At 41.1% G+C, this 14400-nt stretch overlaps 1 long non-coding RNA gene across 2 annotated transcripts; it reads right to left on the reverse strand.

The window, feature by feature from the left end:
- Nucleotides 1-2945: 2945 nt before the first annotated feature.
- Nucleotides 2946-8469, reverse strand: LOC308667851. Of its 2 annotated transcripts, none has more exons than XR_014026390.1 (6): nucleotides 8073-8469; nucleotides 6939-6994; nucleotides 4187-4214; nucleotides 3908-3976; nucleotides 3580-3625; nucleotides 2946-3151 (listed from the first exon to the last, which is right to left on the reverse strand). It is a non-coding gene; the product is annotated as an uncharacterized lncRNA (long non-coding RNA). The 2 variants fall into 2 exon arrangements; XR_014026391.1 differs by lacking the exon at nucleotides 8073-8469 and adding an exon at nucleotides 7330-7345.
- Nucleotides 8470-14400: the final 5931 nt, after the last annotated feature.

The raw sequence follows: 14400 nt of genomic DNA on the forward strand, positions 1-14400 counted from the left end.
GTCGGGCGCCATCCGGAGCTCAACCGGCAACCAATTCCATAAATCCGGGGCGCCCACAGAGAAGGACCTCCCCCTGGGGGCCACCAAACATTCTCTGATCGGTGGCACTTTGAGGAGGCCCTCTCTGTGGAAGCGCACAGGGTGGAGGGAAGTTGATGCCGGCAGCAGGTGCTCCCTAAGGTACTCCGGACCCATGCCATGTAGGGCCTTAAACACCATTACCAGTACCTTGAATCTCACCCGGAAGACAACTGGTAACCAATGCAGCTCACGGAGCAGAGGTGTAACATGGGAGTATCGGGAGACTCCCAACACAACTCACGCGGCTGCATTCTGTACCAGTTGGAGCCTCCGAGTGGTCCTCAAGGGCAGCCCCATGTAGAGAGCGTTGCAGTAGTAGTAGCCTTTTGGAGGCAAAAGATTTTGTTTGAGGATTCCAGCAGTACACAGCTATCCATCATTTAGAGGGGAGCTAATAATACCTCCAAGATCATGGCATCCGGCCCTCTCAATTCCTGGCAAATAGATGGGGAAGAAATGGAGGTAGTGACAGATTTTATTTTCCTGGGGACTGTAGCCAGGAAATTAAAAGACACTTGCTCCTCGGGAGGAAAGCCATGGCAAATCTAGACAGCACACTAAAAAGCAGAGACATCACCCTGTCAACAAAAGTGCGTATAATCAAGGCTATGGTCTTCCCAGTTGCAATGTATGGCAGTGAAAGTTGGACCATAAGAAAGGCTGAGCGCCAAAGAATTGAGGTCTTTGAACTATGGTGCTGGAGAAGAAACCTGCGAGTCCCTTCGACTGCAAGGCAATCCAACCGGTCAGTCCTAGAGGAGATCAACCCTGACTGCTCTTTAGAAGGCCAGATCCTGAAGTTGAAATTCAAATACTTTGGCCACCTGAGAAGGAAGGACTCACTGGAGAAGAGCCTAATGCTGGGAAAGGTTGAGGGCAAGAGAAGGGGACGACAGAGAATGAGGTGGCTGGATGCAGTCATTGAAGCAGTAGGCGTGAGCTTAAATGGACTCCAGAAGATGGTAGAGGACAGAAAGGCCTGGAGGAACATTTTCCATGGGGTTGCGATAGGTCAAACACGACTTCGCAGCTAACAACAAATAACAATACCAACTGGATTTTATTCTAAAACCTGCCATAATATTTAAGTACTGAAAGATGATCTTTTGGGTACAAAGCTGCAGACTTCTTGATGCCTAACTTTTTTTTCTGGCCAGTTGATCAAAATAAATGTAGTTTGGCCTTTCCAGGCAAGATTACTGAGTTCTTTCTGGTAATGGAGAACAAGCATATAATAACTACTAGAGAAAAATGTATTTATTCCTCCTTTCTCCTTGCACTCCTGCTGAAAATTGCTGGTGTCTTGTTCCAGTCTTCCAGCAATTACCCCCAATATTACAAAGCTGAAGTGGATGTTCATGTGAGGGTCAAGCAGACATTTTAATTGATACCACTTACACCTTAAGGAATTCAGAAGAAAAGTATTAATGGTTATACCAGATTTGTGAAAATTACAAAACAATTATTGAAAGACGCAAATGTTCAAATGTTTCTGAAACTGAAAAAGCCCAGATTGTATTTTTCAATGCTACCCATAACTGAACCAGCAAACCAGTAAAATGTCAAGTAAACCTGAAGGCTGTCTTAAGGCTAGAGCAATTTCTCCAACAGTGCAGGTAAGGGAATGGTTGCATGTGTCATTCAGGGACAGTTGTTTAGGCATTGCTGTTATACATCAGAGGATTTTAAGTTCTGGCTAGGCAGTCCTCAAACAGCAAAGCACAAGTCAGATTAACCAGTCAGCATGCATCTCCACACAAGAGATGGGATTCAGGTGCTTGCTTTGAACAGTCTGGAGCTTATGCAACCCTCCACTTACCCATAAACCCATTTGTGGTGTAGGTATGTGGTGGTTATGGGCAACTCTAAATCAGGCTAAGGACCAACTTACGCAGAATGAATTGTCTGCACCAAGGGAACCTAAGATGTATGTAAATTCTGCTGTGTGACACTTTCCCTTAAAAGGAAATTATGGCAGCTATTTCACAGGGTCAAATTGACTGCCTCCACTTTTAAATGAAACTGTCAGTCATCTGCAGATCCTAAAAGTACTGCTCATGATTCAGTTTTTATAGATACAGTACTATCTTCCTGTCTACCTAATAAAAGCTAATTCAATAAAGCTTTTAAGATCTGATTACTAATCCAGATGCACTTGCTGTATCCAGCATAGGAAGGAGACAATCTTGTTCAGAGATTTTTTTTTAGTTGCAATGGTTGCTGCTTTTAGACTGGGGAAATATGGTTTTGGACTTGGATTTTAAACTGTACCATATATATTTGGAATTGTATATAAACTTTTTTTTAAATTCTATTTATATATTTATATATATTTATATATATTTATATATTTATACTTGAGTGAAGAACCTGCTGTTCTCTTTTTAACACATTAGCCCAGAAGACTTACCACTATGCCACACAATATAGCTGCATGTTGGTCAAGTGGCTGAAAACTTGTAACTTTTCAGCTACATTACATTTTTAAAATGGCTGTCAATTGCATATTTTTCATCGTTTGGACAAGTGTAGTTAAATTGTGCAGGTTGCTGACTGGAGCTTGAAACCTGGTGACACTTTTAAGTCTTCTCCCCTAAGAAATCTCAGATTTCTGTAGGACTTCCAGATGCTGCCGTTCTCTAGGTTAAATACACAAAACTCCTTTAAAGGCATAAACAAGTCCTAGCAAAGGGAATGTTTGAAACATTTAAAATTCCTTTCATAAGTCAATCTGTTAAGAGAATTTTATACATATGAGCATTACCAAACTACTACCTTTTGGCCTCAAATATTACTGAAATTAATCTCTAAAATGTTTCCGTCTATCCATCCTACCACAAAGTTTCATCAATAATAGTCCAATCTGGTGCATTAAATCTTTTATTTTTACAACTTATTGCATACAATCACAATTACATTCTCTTTAAAAAAGAACACATTCTGGTGTTATATTTAATGTTTACATTTTTAATGCACTGATTTTCTTCAAATCTCCAAAGACTAGAGGCTCATGCATGATGTAACTTCGGCAAAGCCAACTTCAGATTACGTTCCCCTTCGACTTCAAACACTGTTAATAAAAATGGACAAATGCAGGAGACAGCATACTAATTTACATCTTGCAACATGCCTGTGCTCAAAAATCCTACTGATGGTCATTTGAATAAACACAAATTGCACTACTCAGAATTATCTCATTGCCGTGTTTTGGCTAAAACATTCATTTAAGGAAAAAAAATCTATGAAAATGTCTACATCCTCTGGTCTCATGTTGGACATTTGCATATATGGGCATTAACATTTGCAGAACTAAATTCTCAGCAAAAGTTAACACAAGGACAATAGTTATTCAATTGACATACAAGCAGTTGCTCATAATACTGTTTTCAAGCAATGTTTCTGCTTGTTTAATAGTCTGGATATTTTAGTGTTTATTCATTGGAGTCCTCTTATCAGTCCCGAATCCAGCTGATTAGTTTGTGTTGTACATCATCTTACCATTTTTCAGACATAATGGCTGTAGTCTAGGATTGCTCCTGTATCACTGTTGAAAAGCAATGATGGAATACTTTATTATAATGAGCAAGGCAATATAAAAAAACTTGGGGTTTTCCCCCCACAAAAGGTACATCTCCCATTCTTAGTTCAACTGCGGTCAGTGGGAAAAGGCAACAAAAGTAACACAACATGCCTACAATATTACTGCTCCAATGAGAACCTTTAAAAATTGAATCTTAAATTTGCACAGGGCTGCAAAGATTTCACTTCCACCTAAATTAAGCCCAGTAATAAATCAGAACATAGTAATCTAAAATATTCCACTCACTTGATGCATGTTAGGAATCAGAAACTGAAGACCCAATGCCAAATGCGTCCCAGCTGCTCTAAATTTCATCTAGAAGTCAAAATAGCATCTGTGTTAAAGAGAATATTCTAGCAGCAATGTTTCTGCATAACAAACTCCAGTTGTATTAATGGCAGCATAACCTCAGAAGCCGGATCCAAATTGGCATTTTTTCATCAAGAAGTCAGGTTCGGGATAGGCTCATCACTGGTTGGGCCATTCCATACTATTTATTTCAGTAAAAACAGTTCATACACATACCTTCATCTTAATAGTAGCATTATCACGTCTGAAAAGAGAAAAAGCAAGTGTTCTTATTCCATATTTTGCATTTCTAGTAAAGGACAAGTTGTTACAAAGAAGCATTCAAAGAAGCATCAGTTCAGTTATTAATTATACAGTTTTAGTACAAATGCAGCACTGTAATGCCAAGAAGGAAAAAAATACTGAATGGCAAATTATGGTTTTCAAAGTCAGCCTTGCATTCTTTACATTCTTTAAGAGTTGTCCATCAGCAAAATTAATTTTCTGTCTCTGTAATCTTTAACTCAACTCCAAAAGGCTGAGAAACCCTCAAAACAGATTTGAGAAATTCCATTCCACAAGAGAAATATGTAACTATTAGTGTAAGCCTAAATGATTCCAGCAAGAATGTCATTTCATCAACTGGAATTTTTCTTTCTTACAAAGTGAGGAGTAATATAGATTTGAATCATTTCTATCACTAGTTTCTCCAACAGCTAATGTTACAACTGAAAAGGAGGCCTTATATATACTCTTAGTAGAGGCAGGTTAAGGTACTGGCCTAAAAACCAGGACTATGATGTATAAGAACTCCTTCACGCATTAAAAACCAGCTGGGTGACTTTGGACCTCACATTCTCAGCCCAACACACTTTAATGTTGTTGTGGTAGAAAATACTACACAGGAGTATTAAATATGTTTGGCACCTTGAGTTGAGCTACTTTTTAAAAAGTGGGATAAGAATATAATTTCAATACAACAGATTTTCCAAATTTCACATATAGTGAGGATAATTTTAGTGACAAGTATTTCAGTGGAATTATCCCCATGACAGGGGTCCCCAGCCCCCCCATCTGTGTCGCACAAAGCCCCATCTGAAGAATGTAGGCAACACACAAAACCACACCCCCTCCGTGGAAAAACTTCTCCACATAATAGTCCCTGGTGTCCCAAAGGTTGGGGACCTCTGCTATGAGATATATAATATTTGGTCAAGGATTTACTTTCATCAGTCACAGTAACTTCAAATTGAGAATTTATACTAACTATAGGATTTGTTGTCCAGTAAAAAATCTCATCAAAACTATTTCATAAGGATTATCCTTATTCAAATATTTCATATTTTAAAAGATCAAACTAATTAAAAATATTTGAAGTTAAAACTACAAGAAATGAAAGCTTAACAGAATAAAGATACTAGTAAAATTTGTACATTAATTTTTAAAATTCTATCAGTTGTGTATTTGAATCCAAAATATTCTAATTTTACACATCCAACATGATAAAATGACCCTTCTAGTTCACATCTTCAACACAAATTCATTGTACCTTTATATAATTGACAATGAAATCGTTCTTGATGGCTTGTGAACCCTATCACAAGAAACAACTCTCCCAAATACTTAAAAGTGAAGATAATTTTTGAATCCCTTGATCTGAGCAAATATACATGCTGAAACAACGCTAGCCAGTTATGGAGCATTATGCTCCTTCACATTTTGCCAGCATTTTCTGAGACAAATCCCTTTTAAATTCTCTTATTTAATCTACACAGCTATAATGTATTTATGTTTTATCTTTGTTAACATTTGTTTCAGTTATTTCTGCTATTTTTTTAGTCCTTAAAAGGACTGTGGAGTTGAGTGTGAAGCCAGGAGATCCCATATGAGGCAACTCCAAAATATCTGGGGGTCACCTTAGACAGGACCCTGTCTTTTAAAAAACATATTCAGAATATGGCTGCCAAGGTTAACAGCAGAAACAACATTCTGCAAAAACTATGCAGAACAACTTGGGGAGCTTCAGCTCCAACTCTTTGATGCGCAGCCCTTGGGCTTTGCTACTCTGTAGCGGAATACTGCACACCTGTATGGATAAACAACTCACATACAAGACTTGTTGATGTTCAACTCAACCATACTATGAGATTAATTACTGGGTGCATAAAATCTACATCTATTCACTGGCTACCAGTTCTTAGCCACATACTTCCCCCGCACTTATAACGACAAGAAGCTCTCATTCGGAGAGTATAGTAAGATCCTGCTAAACTCCTCTCTACCCATTCATGCCTATACCTCTGATCTCTTAAGATGTCGATTAAAGTCAAGAAATCCACCACTCCTCACAGCGCTTAAGCTGCTGGCTGAACATCAGAGCACTATACAAAAGTGGATGGAAGCATGGAGTAGCTATACCTCCCAAGATATTTCTGAGCATATTAATCCTAATAGTATACCTCCAGGATTTAATCTACCCCGACAAATATGGATGACATACAATAGAATTAGAACGACTCATGGGGTGTGTGCTGATTCTCTGTATAAATGGGGAAAGACACCTTCAGCACAATGTGATTGCGGGGCTCCCTGACACTATCCAACATATAGTGAGGGAATGCACCAATAGAAGATACCCAGGAGATTTTAAGGACTTCCTCTGCGTAACAACGGCAGCTACTGACTGGATCTCCAAACTCGACATTAAACTCTGAAATGTTATTTCTGTTTTCCTCTTAGGTTTTATAATTGCTTTTTTTTTTAAAAAAAAATTGTTTTAACTGTTCTAACTTGTAAATATGAAGTGCTTTTAATTCTGTGTGTGACCAGCCATACGCTAAATAAATAAATTTGTTTCAGTATTATATACAGGCAACTAATACACCTAATCTTAGATATTAACAAAACAACCTCTACCACCTAATTTTATATAAATATATTTGCCTACAATCAAATATAGTGCAATACTTAAAACTATAGTGAAACATACCACAGAGCTCACTGTGTGTAACAGCAACACCATCACAGCTTTTAGGCTCATATTTCCTGTAACATAAAACATATGGCTTTTAAAATCAAATGACAAATACCCATGTATAGTAATCAAGCTACTTTGTAAATAAATCCTAAAGCCTGAAGGGCAGCAGTGGCTTCCTTTTCATGTTATTCACTTGCATTGCAAGTCTGCATATATTTAAAAAAATTCTCAACTATGCAGCACGAAATCACTAATTCAAATGGCAACCTGTTAACTCACCACGTGGCCTTAAGCAAGCCATGCTTTCAGATCTTCCTCCAACCCTGGTACACCAGCAAAAATGTGCAGGGTAGTCTCTTTTAAAGTATTATAAGCTGAAGTATTAACAAATTACTTACAGTACCTAACCTGATTCTTTCCTCTCTCTAGCCGCTAATTTGAGTTGCAGCCGAACACTGAAAACAAGTCCTTCTAGTTTACATTTATGTATGTTATCATTAAATCACGCCCGTTAATCAGCGATATGCCACACTGCCATCAAGTTCAAGATTGCAATTTCAAAGCATCTCTTCTTCCCCCTGAAGCAATATGCATTTTTTCCAAGGCTGCACGGGCATTCTGGCTCCTAACAAATTCGAATTACAAGTTTAATCTGGTGGTTCCTCTTTTAACACTCAAGCCGGAAGAAGCGCTGAATCGCGAGGGACTCGACTGGTCTCCTCCTGCCAATAATCGCGCTCCATTCCACCACTGCGGGCTTTTGGCGCGGAAGGAAAAGTCTCGTCTGGGGGCCCTTTTCAGTTAAGAGGTTATACTTCTAAGGAAAGCCTCCCATTTTCTCTAATCCTTTCTTTTAAAAGCTAGATCCGCTGCACCTTATTCGAAGCTCGACCCTCTTTCTGTCTCAGCGCCCTCAAAAACGGAGCTAGAAGGCGCCGCACCGGGAACTACCCACCAAAGGGAGAGGGGACCCTAAAAAGGAGTGCCGGCCTCGTGCAAGTTGCCTTCGTTATAGCTGTCGCAAATCAGCCCACAGCGGGGACAATCGAGAGAGGGAGGGGGGAAGGGAGGGGGGAAGGGAGGGCGAACCACGCACAAAATGGCGGCGCCCGTTTCTCTCCTTCCTCCCACCCGCCACAAACTTACCACGCTCCGAACGTACAAGCAAAAGGGCGCGCGAGCTCTCTCTCCAAGCTTTATATAAGTCTCCGGGCACGAAAGCGAGACTGGTCACGCCCCTCCATTCTCATTGGATACGGGAACGGAGAGAGGAGGCTGTTCTGTAAGGGTTAATTTACCCCCCCCCCCCCGTTAAACGTAAGGGATATTAGCGCAATTTCAAATCTGCTCCCTCGTGGTGGTGGTTTGTTGTTGTTGTTTTCTTTTACCCCGACGGCCTTTTTTGTCTTTTATTATTCTCTTTGTCAGAGTTTCTTCCATTGTTTCTCCACATTCACTAAATAAGACCGGGAAAAGAACTGAGCTGGGATTTTTCCCATTGCCATCGTTAGGAAAAAAAATGACCTCTGCTGCACGGAAGAAGGGATTAGTTGTAAAGCAGCGTTCCTTAAACGTGAAAGCTAAAGTATTCGCCATGTTGAAAATAATACCACATTAATATTAGATGAAACCTGAGAAACGGTTTTGCAGCAGCTATTGTGCCATTTTTAATTGTTAATACGTTAAGCATCAATAAATTATATACGTTACAGTTTTTGTATTTTGTATGTGTTTTGTTCGTATCACCCATAAAAAAAGCAGCGGAGTGGGGTGGTGAGCTGAAGCGCACAGGCCTTGCGGGGGAGGCATCTACGGCGCTGCCGGGACTCTGCTGAGGCTCCAGGCAAGACTTGCGCGGCTCCAGCTGATCGGCGCTGCGTGCCAAGCCCAGTTGGGCAGCGCGTGGCCGGAGTGCTGTGTGTGGGGGGGATGGGGTTAGACTGGGGCAGCTACAGAGGCCGGAGCAATGCCAGAGCCCGAGAGGACAGCGCGCCCGGAAGAGAATAGAGAGGGCGGGAGGAGGAGGAGAAGATATAAAATGAGGTTTTAGCGGGAAAGGACGAGGAGAGCGAGGGATAGAGAAGCCGATAGGGATAGGGGAGGCTTCTGTGGGGCAAGCCTGAGGGACATAAAAGAGGGAAGGTGATAGGGAGGCTTCTGTAGAGCAAGCCTGAGGGACATAGAGAAGAAAATAGGTGGGGTGAGGTTTCTCTGGGCCAAGCCTGAGGGAGATAGAGAAGGCGATAGGGATAGGTGAGGCTTCTGTGGGCCAAGCCTGAGGGAGATAGAAAAGGCGATAGGGATAGGTGAGGCTTCTGTGCGGCAAGCCTGAAGGAGATAGAGAGGGCGATAGGGATAGGTGAGGCTTCTGTGGGGCAAGCCTGAAGGAGATAGAGAGGGCGATAGGGATAGGTGAGGCTTCTGTAGGACAAGCCTGAAGGCGATAGAGGGCGATAGGGATAGGTGAGGCTTCTGTGGGGCAAGCCTGAGGGAGATAGAGAGGGCGATAAGGATAGGTGAGGCTTCTGTGGGACAAGCCTGAAGGCAATAGAGAGGGCGATAGGGATAGGTGAGGCTTCTGTGGGGCAAGCCTGAGGAAGATAGAGAAGGCGATAGGAATAGGTGAGGCTTCTGTGGGGCAAGCCTGAGGGAGATAGAGAGGGCGATAAGGATAGGTGAGGCTTCTGTGGGGCAAGCCTGAGGGAAATAGAGAAGAAAATAGGTGAGGTGAGGTTTCTCTGGGCCAAGCCTGAGGGAGATAGAGAAGGCATAGGGATAGGTGAGGCTTCTGTAGGACAAGCCTGAAGGCGATAGAGAGGGCGATAGGGATAGGTGAGGCTTCTGTGGGGCAAACCTGAGGAAGATAGAGAAGGCGATAGGGATAGTTGAGGCTTCTGTGGGGCAAGCCTGAAGGAGATAGAGAGGGCGATAGGGATAGGTGAGGCTTCTGTGGGGCAAGCCTGAAGGAGATAGAGAGGGCGATAGGGATAGGTGAGGCTTCTGTAGGACAAGCCTGAAGGCGATAGAGGGCGATAGGGATAGGTGAGGCTTCTGTGGGGCAAGCCTGAAGGAGCTAGAGAGGGCGATAGGGATAGGTGAGGCTTCTGTAGGACAAGCCTGAAGGCGATAGAGTGGGCGATAGGGATAGGTGAGGCTTCTGTGGGGCAAGCCTGAGGAAGATAGAGAAGGCGATAGGAATAGGTGAGGCTTCTGTGGGGCAAGCCTGAGGGAGATAGAGAAGGCGATAGGGATAGGTGAGGCTTCTGTAGGACTAGCCTGAAGGTGATAGAGAGGGCGATAGGGATAGGTGAGGCTTCTGTGGGGCAAGCCTGAGAGAGATAGAGAAGGTGATAGGGATAGGTGAGGCTTCTGTAGGACAAGCCTGAAGGAGATAGAGAGGGCGATAGGGATAGGTGAGGCTTCTGTGGGGCAAGCCTGAGGAACATAGAGAAGATAGGATAGATGAGGTTCCTCTGGGGCATCAAATTTTGACCACCATGTTTTAGGAAGACTATTGACAAACTAGAACGTGTCCAGTGAAGAACAGCTAAGAATGGGCTAATAGAAAAAGACTAGTTGGAGGTGTTGCATATGCTTCATCTGAAGAAGAGTAGTCAAGGAAACTGATTTCTTCACAGAGCTGGGAATTTGAGTAGATTACTTCCAAATTCCATTCCAACCCACACCTATAGTCTGTTGTTGGATGAATTTGGACTACAGTATAGTGATATCTCGATATTCGACTGCTTCAAAATTTGTCAAATTTGGTACTTGACGCATTTTGATGTGAAAATGCTGCCCCGGTACTTGTTTGCTACTCAACAGTTGTGATAGGAAAAGAGGGATGGCCGTGGATAAAGGACAGGAAGTCAGCCATGCTGGGAAGGTCACGGACATAAGAAAAAAGACAGACAGTCCTTCCAGTCTGAAAAAAAGAGTCACCTGGTAAATGACGTGGTTTGTTTGCCACTCATTGGTTTTAGTACACATTGTGCCTCCTGGAACCAATTAACGACCAGTACTGAGATACCATTGTAAATGGACTAGAGATGAAATGAAAGAAACATCATGAAGTTAAGAAAAGAAATGGCTGTGATCAAAAATAATTTGCCATGGTTAAATGCAAGTGGAGAGATGATTTAACTATAATTTTGAACCAACTTGTAACCTTTAAAATATAGCAGGTCTAGTCATTAAAATACATAAACATCCCAAATGTCACATATTTTAAAATAGGTTAATACTTAAAGCATTTTAGAAAACACAAATATGTGATTTTAAGCTTATTTGCCTTGCCATGTTACCCAGATGTCTTCTCTGCATTGTTAGTTACAGTATATCCACATGTTTAGGTTTAGGTTGTTAGGAAAATAAGCACAGATGTGCTTATAATATCAAGTGAGATATAATATTTATCTCTACTTGTTCCTTCACTTACTGGACAAATAAACCAAATTAAAGGCTCTGACTGTTCTTAAACCCTCCAGCTGTAAAAGGAATGATATAGTAGTTAGGTCTTGTCAAAGCCTCTTTGTCCAAAGTGTTTTGTGTAAACAAACTTGAGACAGCTGGGCACAATTCTACATTGTAAAAGGTCAATGTGATAAAGCAACAGTTATTATATAGTGAATTGAAACCATAATTTTAGCACTTTTACTGCCAATTCCATTAACTGAAAAATTATACATTGGGAGGTTTTGGAACTTCTTGACAGGAGAAATTGTGAGTGTGCATAGCAGTCAAAGATAATTTGAAATCAATTATTGCATATTTAAGTAAGACAGATGCAGAAAAGTCTCAGAGAGAGATCTTACCCTTCTATCAAATTTCTTAATATTTCAACATAAGTGGAACTCTGAAATAGGATATAATGAAATATATAATGGATAATTTATATCCAAGCAATCACAAATTATTCCTTAGTCTACTTAACGCTTCCATTTTATGAGGCCAGGCAGATAGAATTGGGCACTGATATTTTCTTTTGAGCAAAAGGACATTGATTTATTGAAATCTAGCAATAGTAATGTTAGTGCGCATTTCAAGGACAGATGCTAATAGGACTCCTTTCTTGGACGTAAGAAAAAGTGCTGCTCTGCCTCAAAAGTACCCTGCCTTTTCCATTAGACTACAATGAGTACTGCTGGGTTGTTCTTTTCATATCCCTTATACTTTTGGCAATCACTTAAGTGGGGCAATGGGGGTTGGTTCATATGTACACATGACTGCCTGCCCCCTCTTTTCTTATTTTAGCGAGACTGGCAGCTCAGTGGTCAGTCTTGAGAGCACCATGAAGTCAGCAGAGTCCTAATATATTGTGTGGCCTGGAGAACAATGGCCAAATATTGTTTAACTCAGGCAGGAAGAAAAACCTTGAATTTATTTTGGAGCATAGAGTGACGATTGTCAGATCTTCTATTGCTATACTGTAATAAATATTAAATGTCAAGTTGTATTTAAGAGTCTAAGATAATTCAGAATAAAGAGTTGATTATCTAAACCAGTGGTCCCCAAACCTTTTGGCACCAGGGGCCGGTTTCATGGAAGACAAATTTCCCATGGACTGGGGGGAGGAGGGGGAGGAGTGTGCAATCTAGATCCCTCACATGTGCTGTTTACAGTAGGGTTCGCACACACCATTCTCCATTCTTGCATGTAATAAGCCCCTGAGAGATGCAAAGGTAAAATGACAGTATGTTGGCATCCTTCCAGCTTTTAACATATTGGAATCATGCACCTGTATCTATCATTGTGTTCTGTCACACATACTTGGAGTGGAATAGATAAGTTCTAAACCCCACGTATGAACAGGCTGCTAAACCTCACGTTGGATGGAGAGAATAATAGCTGTCCTGAACTTGAAAGCTGGAAATGAGGCTTTCCCCAGTCAGAAAATTGATCATCCACAAAATCTGCAGAACAGCAATTCAAAGGAAAACTTCAGCTTTACTGCGTTTTCAAATAAACTAGAGGAAAGCCAAAAATAAAGTAATTCAATTTCCAAAAAGAGTTAGTATTGAGAAACTAAATATGTCCAGAGTCAATCCCAAAATGGTGCAAAGCATTTAATGTGGAAGGGCTGCTCATAAATTATCTTCTATCTTATTATCTGCATTTGGCTTACCTCTGAGGTTAATTAACGCTTCTCCCTCCCAGTAGCAAGCATAGTGTAGCTTTCCACAACTGATCATCCTCTAGATGTATGTATGACAATTTCTCTAGTTCTGTGTACACACGTCTCACTGGCTGAGAATTCTGGAATTTTTAGTGGAAAAATAGCTGAGGGGGCACTCTTGGGAAAGCTCCTCTAGTGCAGCATAAGGTGACATAATTCAACATAAACATCTGATAGCAAATTTTCATTCACAGAATTTGCATTATTTTACTCTTTAAAACATATTCTGACCATTTAGTTTAACATCTGGAAGAACTGTTTGAAAGTGAATGGTCACTGAAAAGCATATAATAATGAATGGAATTTGTCCAAATGAGCATGCTTAGAATTGGAGTATCTTATCTCATAATAGAGGTTTAGTATAGGTGTGGCTTTAGTTTGATATTAGCATACATTTTCATTTTACGACCGGTAGGGGGCAATTAAACATAAGGTATTTATTGTATTTCTCTCCACTACAATAAAGCTGCTAATTAATTCACTCTATTTAGGTAGGATGAACAAGTATGAAAACAGACAACCTCAAAGTATAACTTACTGAAGGAAAGGAGAAATGTGTATAATTGAAAAGAGATGTCTAGCCCTACAATATTAGTGAGTGTTAGTCATGGCAATCATGCTGGTAGGAGTACAAGCTTTAACAATCCACATCTGAACCACTGAGTTTATATGTGTTGTAATGCAAACAACAACCTGCAAATAAAATTGAACAAAACTATTTTTGTTCAGAGAAAGCACACAGATGGGCCCCTCTAAAGCCAGATTGAGACATGGTGAGACCATACATATGGGAACCTGTATAGGTTCTATTGGGCTAACAGAGAATAAGGTTGTGTAATCACTGGATTTGACAATGCTACCAAAATTCATAACAAACCTGTAATGGGGTGGAGAAGACTGATCTTTGAATCAAGTATGTAAATGCATGCAGAAACAATATCTTAATAAAGGCCATGTGTATCATATAAAAGGTAAAGGTTCCCCCGCACATGCGTGCTAGTCGTTTCCAACTCTAGGGGCCAGTGCTCATCTCCGTTTCAAAGCCGAAGAGCCAGCGCTTGTCTGAGGACGACTCCGTGGTCATGTGGCTGGCATGACTAGACACCAAAGGCGCACGGAATGCTGTTACCTTCCCAATGTAGTGGTCCCTAATTTTCTGCTTGCATTTTTATGTGCTTTCGAACTGCTAGGTTGGCAGAAGCTGGGACGAGTAACAGGCGCTCACTCTGTTATGCAGCACTTGGGATTCGACCCACCAAACTGTCGACCTTCTGATCGACAAGCTCAGCGTCCTAACTC

This window comes from Vipera berus, assembly GCF_964194415.1.
Source record: "Vipera berus genome assembly, chromosome: 1".
Lineage (NCBI taxonomy): Eukaryota > Metazoa > Chordata > Lepidosauria > Squamata > Viperidae > Vipera > Vipera berus.